We start from the raw sequence: 8,298 nt of genomic DNA, 5'->3' as shown, positions 1-8,298 counted from the left end.
ATCCCCAAAGGGAGGTATACCGGTATGGGCTAAGAAGACACCGGACTGCCGGTAAGAAGTGCACTGTAGCACGTCGGCAGGACTGGTCAAAGATTCTCTCAAGAGCTAGAGGACAAGGATGACCTAAGCAAAGTAACTTTAAACGAAGCCCTGACGCCAAAGAGCAAGGTGACGCCAAAAGCTACCGGAGGACGTCAGCCTCCCCGATTAAAGAAGATACCGGCGTCACCTATGATTAAAGTAGCTTTGTAAAGTAGCTTTGTAAAGTAGCTTTGTAAAGTAGTTTGTCTATTCAAAGATGCCATTAGGGTTCCTTCCCCTGTAAGCCACCCTCTCCCCTATATAAGGAGAGGGGGCACTCCCCTTCGCGGGCACGCACGATGAGACGATGAGATAGATGTATTCACAAACCTGTATTCTGTAGAAATCAATGAAGAGAAAGATCTAGAGCAGAGTTCTTCCTTGTGTCTCTCTTATTCTACCTCTGGCTTAGGCCAAGTTCTTGAGGAAAGCACCCGGAAGTTCATCCAATCTAATCCAAAAACCCTCCCCCGAATCCTCTAGTGTCCAACTCGGCCCCAACTTAAGCCATCCCATGGCATCTGTCTGTTCACCACGACGACAGTTGGCGCCCACCGTGGGGCGAGAGAGGCGCTTGCCGGAGTTCACATTCGGGCGGGCCTCCTCGACGTTGCAGGCGAGCGTACGGTGTCTGCGCTCGTGCAGCGCATCTACGCCATGGACTTCATCAACGACAACGCGGGCTGCTTCGCCAACGGCGGTAAGTTCCCCAAGAACGGCCGCATCATCAAGTTCGGCAGCCACCGCATCTACTTCAGCACCGTCCCTGTGCGCCAGTGCCTCTCGCCGGTGCTGGTGGCATCGGATCCGCCAAGGTGGCTATGTGCTGGCCGCGCCGCCGGCAGCGTGGAGGTCATGATGGCTGGCGTGGCTGGCGCTGGCAAGGACGCTGTGGAGGAAGGTGCTGGCCGTGTGGCATCGACCCGCCCGGCCAAGCCACCGCTGGAGCGCGACGCAGGCGCTGCGGGAGCATCTTCCGCACCACCGGAGACACCACTTCAAGCGGCGATGAACGTGCTGGCGACGCCCATCGCGCAGAACATCGACCCAGCCGCGGCCCAAGCGCAGCTGGAGGCAATGCGCAAGACGCTGCTTTCCGGCGGCGCGAACATCATCCAGGCGCAGCGCGAGCTGAACCTAACCCTACGTGAGTATAACGCTGCCCATGGCTTTGCTTCAGTTAGCGCTCAGGCTTCTAGGATGCCGGAAAACTAGCTTAAGGCTCGCAATCTAGATCAGGATTTGCGTAAGAAAGTTCTTGCCGGCAAAAGTACCTCTGCATCTGTGAGTATCGTAGAGAAACCTAAGTACAGTAGTCCGGATAAAACTATAAAAGCTGCTAAGGCCGCTATGGAGATGTGCGAGTCGTTATCCGGTGATGCATTAGCAAAGCAGCAGGATAGAGTTAGAGAGCTGCTTGATACCATACAGGCACAAAATGATGAGCTTGCTAGAATCAACAAAGCAGCGCTCCAGTCAAAATCGATCCGGTCGACAAAAGTTGTCGGAAGCAAGTCCCAGGGGCAGGCATTGTCCCCCCATCCGGATAAAAGAAGGGAAAAAGAAATGAATGTGCGGCAGATGACCGTGTATGATTCGGTTCTTGCTGGAAAACAAAAAGCCGGGCCACATGATGCCGGAGGAAAAAGCTATGGAGCAGGTCGCGGCTATGCCATAAATGGCTATGCTGGGAATGGTTGTGTCGGAAACAATCATGCCGGTAGACACGAAACCGGGCAAAATTATCGAGCTGCAAGGGCAGCGTATGCTGAGGAGGAAATGCGACCACCAAGGTACCGGCAGGCAAGAGCCGCGGAACCGGAAAGATATGAAGAAGGAGATTCCGAAGTGGAACGAGTCAGAGCCTACCGGAACCCTTTGGGGGAACGTGTGGGGGAAAGATGCTTGCCAGGCCAGGATGCGAGGCACAGGCTGGACAGAGTGCATCTTTCCGAGATGATTGAATCTGAGGGCCCTCCTGGCCCAAAGTGCTTTGGCCCGCGAATCATGGGAGAAGAGCCACCGGTACGCAATTTCCAATTGCCCCGGGACACAAAAACGTATGATGGCACGACCAAGCCGGAAGATTGGCTGGCAGACTATGTCACGATTGCCTATGTAGCTGGTGGCGGAGTAAACCGGCGTTGGGCTGTGAGAATCATACTGTCCTTCCTAGTAGGACCCGCACGTATTTGGCTTAACAACTTGCCGGCAGGAAGCATAAATGGATGGTTGGACTTTGAGGAAGCCTTTGTGAGCAACTTCAGCAGTACTTACAAGAGGCCAAACAGGCCTCAGCAGCTCGCTTTATGCCAGCAGCGTACGAATGAAACAGACCGGGACTATCTCACCCGGTGGAACTCAACGAGAAACACGTGTGAAGGAGTGATAGAAGCACAAGCGATTGCTTGGTTCAGTCAGGGATGCCGGAGAGGATCACCGCTGTGGCAAAGGCTACAAAGAAACATGCGAAGCACATTGGCTGAAATGATGCGGGTGGCGGAAAACTATGCGTTGGGAGATCCAATGCAACCGGCAGTGCAAGCTGAACCGGCGCAAACAAGCCAACCCCGGCAAGATCAACACCGGGATAACCGGCATAACAAAAGAAGGGAAGACTTTCCGGATCGAAGGTATGGTCCGCAGCAAGTAGCCGCGGTGCGGGAAAATTCCGGCCCCAGCGGAAACCAGAGGCAGAAAACCAGATCGCAGCCATGGGCCGGTCCTAAGAAGAAATGGGTTGAAAAAAGAAAAGTGGGGACAGAAAAAAGATTGGCAAGAGCATATGAGATACACCATGGAAGCGGCAATGGAGCAGCCGTGCAAGCTTCACACTCCACATCCATCGAAACCGGCGAACCATTTGACAAAAGATTGTTCCTGGATCAAGCACTTGATGCTGGTGCGGCAAAAGATGCGCAAGCACAAGGTTGTTCCACAATACTGCCACCCTCGCATGACATGTTGCACCAGCATCCATTACCACCACCACCACCTCTTACCGGAGCCAATACCATACCAGTACAACAACACCAGCAAGTTAACCGGGTGGAGGAAAATCATGATCAACCACCTCCACCGGCACCTTTAGGCCGGAATGTTTACGAGGACCCACATTTGTGATGTGTTGTCTTTGTCACTGAGCCAACCGACAGGCAAAGTGTGCATCGCCGTTCCATGGAAGTGAACGCCGTGATGTCGGCAATTCCCAAGTACATGTTGTGGTCAGATCAGGAAATCACCTGGTCGTTCAAGGATCACCCCAAGATCATGCCGAATCCGGGTGGTTATGCTCTTGTTGTGGACCCAATCATGCGAGGGCCGAAACTCGAGTCAAGTTCAGCAAAGTGCTGATAGACAATGGAAGCAGCATAAACATCATGTACAAGCATACGATGCACACGCTGGGGATAACAGAAAACATGCTATAGCCAACTCACACAACATTCCATGGAATCGTTCCGGGCCTGTCCTGCGCACCGGTAGGAAAAGTCCGGGTGGATGTGTCATTCGGAGGACGTGACAACTGCCGGGTAGAAAATGTTCTGTTCGAAGTGGTGGACCTAGATAGTCGTTACTATGCACTGCTTGGGAGACCGGCATTGGCATCTTTCATGGCCTCAACCCATACGGCTTACCTTAAAATGAAGATGCCGGCACCTCGTGGACCCTTAACTGTGGTGGGAAATTACAAGGTCTCACTGGAAACAGCATCCGCCGAATCAAACCTAGCGGAATCGCTGGTGATCGCGGAGGAAAAAAAGAAGGATGCAGACCGCAGTTGCGCTGGCTCAGTCCTCACAGTTGAGCTTAGCGGCAATGAGTGGAAACTTGGGCACACCAGCATTCAAGCCGACGAATGAAACAAAGGACATTGTGCCGGATCCGGCTACCCGCACCGCACCGTTCGTATCGGTGCCGGCCCGAGTCGAGCATAGGAAAGCGCGCTCGTCGGCTTCCTCCGTGAGAATCGGAATATCTTTGCCTGGTCTACTGATGACTTGGTGGGTGTTCCGAGGGAGCTGGCTGAGCACTCTCTAAATGTCCGGAAGGATGCCAAGCCGGTGCGACAACCTTTGCGCCGGTTCGCTGAAGATAGGAGAAAAATCATTGGAGAAGAAGTAACAAAGCTGTTGGTTGCCGGTTTCATCATGGAAGTAACGCATACTGAGTGGCTGGCCAATCCGGTGATGGTCGAAAAGAAGAAAGACGAGAACCTGGAAGCAAAAGCTCCAAAGGTGTGGCGCATGTGCATCGACTACACCAACCTCAACAAGGCCTGCCCAAAAGATCCTTTCCCTCTCCCCCGGATCGATCAGGTGATTGATTCTACTGCTGGGTGTGAGTTGTTGTCTTTTCTGGATGCTTATTCCGGTTTCCACCAAATTCCCCTGAAAAAGGAAGATCAAATAAAAACTGCGTTCATTACCCCGCACGGGGCTTATTGCTATGTTACTATGCCTTTTGGTTTGCGCAACGCTGGTGCAACGTACCAACGTTGTATGCAAAAATGCTTGTTTGATCAAATTGGAAAGAATGTGCAAGTCTATGTGGATGATGTCGTGATAAAAACTAAGGTAAAGGACACCTTAATCGACGATATCCGGCAAACATTTGATAACTTAAGAAAGTTCCGGATGAAACTCAATCTGGCAAAATGTACTTTCGGTGTCTCTGCCGGCAAACTGCTTGGTTTTCTCGTATCGAGCCGGGGCATTGAAGTGAATCCGGTAAAGATCCGGGCAATAGAAAGAATGGCTATCCCGCAAGAACTAAAAGATGTGCAAAAGTTTACCGGAAGCTTGGCATCGCTAAGCCGGTTCATAAGCAGGCTGGGAGAAAAGGTTCTGCCGCTCTATGCCTTAATGAAAAAATCCGATACCTTCATCTGGACCCCACAGGCAGACGCAGCGTTCAAAGAGCTGAAAACAATGCTAGCCACCGCACCGGTATTGGCCTCGCCTTTGGAAAGGGAACCCATGTTGTTGTACATAGCAGCAACTAACCGGGTAGTGAGCGTAGTGGTTGTAGTAGAAAGAGAGGAAGAAGGAAAAATCGTGCAGAGGCCGGTATACTACTTGAGCGAGGTGCTCTCCCTCTGAAAACAAAACTACCCCCATTTCCAGAAGATGACCTATGGCGTGTTCATGGCCGCCACCAAGCTTAAGCACTATTTCGAGGAGCACCCTATGAAAGTGGTGAGTGAAGCACCCATTTCAGATATCATGGGCAACAAAGATGCCAGCGGCAGGATTGCAAAATGGGCAATTCAATTGTCACCATACGTGCCGGTATACGAAAGAAGAGATGCCATAAAATCACAAGCCTTGGCTGATTTCCTGGTTGATTGGGCGGAAATGCAATACAAGCCGCCGGAACACAAAATGGAATACTGGAAGATGCACTTTGACGGATCCAAGCTCAAAGAGGGTCTAGGTGCCGGTGTGGTACTTACCTCGCCAAAAGGAGATCATCTCCAGTATGTTCTGCAAGTGCATTTCAGGGCATCAAACAATGTCGCTGAGTATGAGGCTCTGATCCATGGGCTTAAGGTCGCGAAAGAAATCGGTGCACACCGGATCATTTTCTACGGCGATTCAGATCTTGTAGTGCAGCAGTGTTCCGGAGATTGGGATGCAAAAGATGCCAACATGGCCTCATACCGGTTTCATGTGCAAAAGATTGCCGGTTTCTTTGAAGGGTGTGAGTTTCACCATGTGCCGCGGGCTGAAAATGAAGCCGCGGATGCTTTATCCAAGCTAGGTTCATCCAGGCAAGAAATTCCTCCCGGAATAGCCTTGGCACACTTAAGAGTTCCATCAATCAAGCCAAGTCCGGAGTCGGAATCAATTTTCGTACCGGAGTCGCATGTGGTGCCAATGGATATTGATGAAGGAAACCCGGGGACTGTGCCGGCACACTCGGGGACTGCTCCGGCAAACCCGGGGACTTCTCCGGTAAGCTCGGGGACTGCGACACCCGTACCGGAAGAAACAATGCTTGTGGATAGCATGGAGATAGATGTACCGGTGTTTGTGGTGAGAGAAGCACCATCTTGGGTTAAACCTATTAAGGAATTCCTGATCAACGGCACCTTGCCGGTTGACGAAACTGAGTCAAGAAGGATCCATCGGAGAGCCAAAGCATACACCTTCATCAATGGTGAGGTGTACAAGAGAAGTGTTACCGATGTCCTTCAAAGATGTGTGGAACCGGAAGAGGGAAAAGAGATGCTTAAGGAGGTTCACCAAGGGGAATGTGGACATCACGCTTCATCAAGGGCGCTGGTGGCAAAGGTGTTCCGGCATGGGTTCTACTGGCCCACTGCTTTGGAAAACGCTGAGGATTTGGTAAGAAAATGCAATGGCTGCCAGAGGTACGCCAAGCAAAATCACACCCCGGCATCTGGCCTGAAAACTATACCGCTAACTTGGCCGTTTGCTGTCTGGTGCCTTGACATGGTTGGCCCATTCAAAACCGCAAGGGGAAACATGGCCCACATCTTGGTGATGGTGGATAAATTCACCAAATGGCTGGAAGTAAAGCCTATTGCAAAATGTGATGGCCACACAGCGGTGAAGTTCCTAAAAGATGTCATCCTGCGGTATGGATACCCGCATAGCATCATAACTGACAATGGCTCAAACTTTGCCCAAGGAGAATTCAAGCGATTCTGTGAGAACAATAACATCCGGCTAGATTTGTGCTCAGTGGCGCACCCACAAGGCAATGGCCAAGTTGAAAGAATCAACACACTGGTGCTTTCCGGTATAAAACCAAGGCTCATTGAACCACTCGAAAAGACACCGGGCTGTTGGCTTGATGAACTGCCATCCGTACCGTGGAGCATAAGAACGACTCCAAACCGGTCTACCGGATACACTCCATTCTTCATGGTTTACGGAGCAGAAGCGGTCATACCAACCGACATTCTCCATGACTCACCAAGGGTGCAACTCTATACCGAAAAAGAGGTAAAAGAGGCCCGAGAAAATGATGTGGACTTGCTCGGAAGAAGCAAGAGAGCTGGCGTTGGCAAGAACAGCCATTTACCAACAGAAACCTCAGACGCTATCACAGCCGGAAGGTTAACCCGAGGGTGTTCCGGGAAGGAGACTTGGTGTTACGCTTAGTGCAACGCACTGAAGGCCGGCACAAGCTTTCACCCCCATGGGAAGGACCTTTCATTGTGAGCAAAGCTCTCCACAATGATTCCTATTATCTAATCGATGCACAGGAATGGAAAGAAGGAAAGGCGGACAAGTCCGGAGATGAGACCAAGCGTCCGTGGAACATAGCTTTGTTGCGTCCTTTCTACTCCTGAAGTTGTGGTGTAAGAAGTTCCTTTTTGTACCTTATATGCTATGAATAAAAGATGTCGGACCCTCGAATGAATCTCGGGGACTACCCCTACTAAGTTTGCATGCAATGTGTTTATTTTTTCAGTTTACCGGTTGCTTGTGAACATCTTTTCTTTCCGGTATAGTAACGTGTTAAACCTACCGGAGTCTTCGACTCTGCTGCTGTCCGCAACCCGGCTTCATGGCAAGCAAGATAAACCGGTAGGAATTAAGCACGTGAACTGTGAAAAGAGGGAGTGGGAACGGGCAATCCGGAAAATTTAGCTAACCCCGGTTATACCGGTTTTTTGTGAAAAATTTCGAATTTTTTCCTAAGTTCAAGAAAGTGTTCGCTTGGCAAAAGAACTTTGTAACTCGTACGCCAAAACACCCAAAAGAGGTAGGCAGAGGCAAAGGGAAAGAACCAAGTGTGCATCGAATTGGATGCGGAAACAATTCCGGAATCTTCACAGTGCAAGATAAAAGCAAACAATGAGCAAAATGCTAAGTCAACAGACAAACACAAGTTAATAAGCTACCGGTATAACATACCGGCAAGTAACATAGTAGCACAACCAAAAGGATAAGTTATATTCTTACATCATAGACCCCGGCATACCGGGGTAGAATTTAACAAACATTGTTTTTGGAGCTCAGATACAACAGAGATAAGATGAAAGCGTTCAAGCAACAGGAGCCTCGGGAGGAGCAGCATCAGCTTCTGGGGCTTCCGGAGGCGCATCACCAGCTTCCGGGAGAGCGTCGTCCGCTCCGGCATCTTCGTCTTCCTCCTCCTCCTCTTCTTCTTCGTCGCTGAGCCAATCATGGACTTCAGGAGGAGGGGGGATAAAGGTGCGGACCGAGGCGAACTCCGCAA

Source organism: Lolium rigidum, chromosome 5 (genome assembly GCF_022539505.1).
Source record: "Lolium rigidum isolate FL_2022 chromosome 5, APGP_CSIRO_Lrig_0.1, whole genome shotgun sequence".
NCBI lineage: Eukaryota > Viridiplantae > Streptophyta > Magnoliopsida > Poales > Poaceae > Lolium > Lolium rigidum.
Note: the sequence above shows the minus strand (reverse complement) of the source record.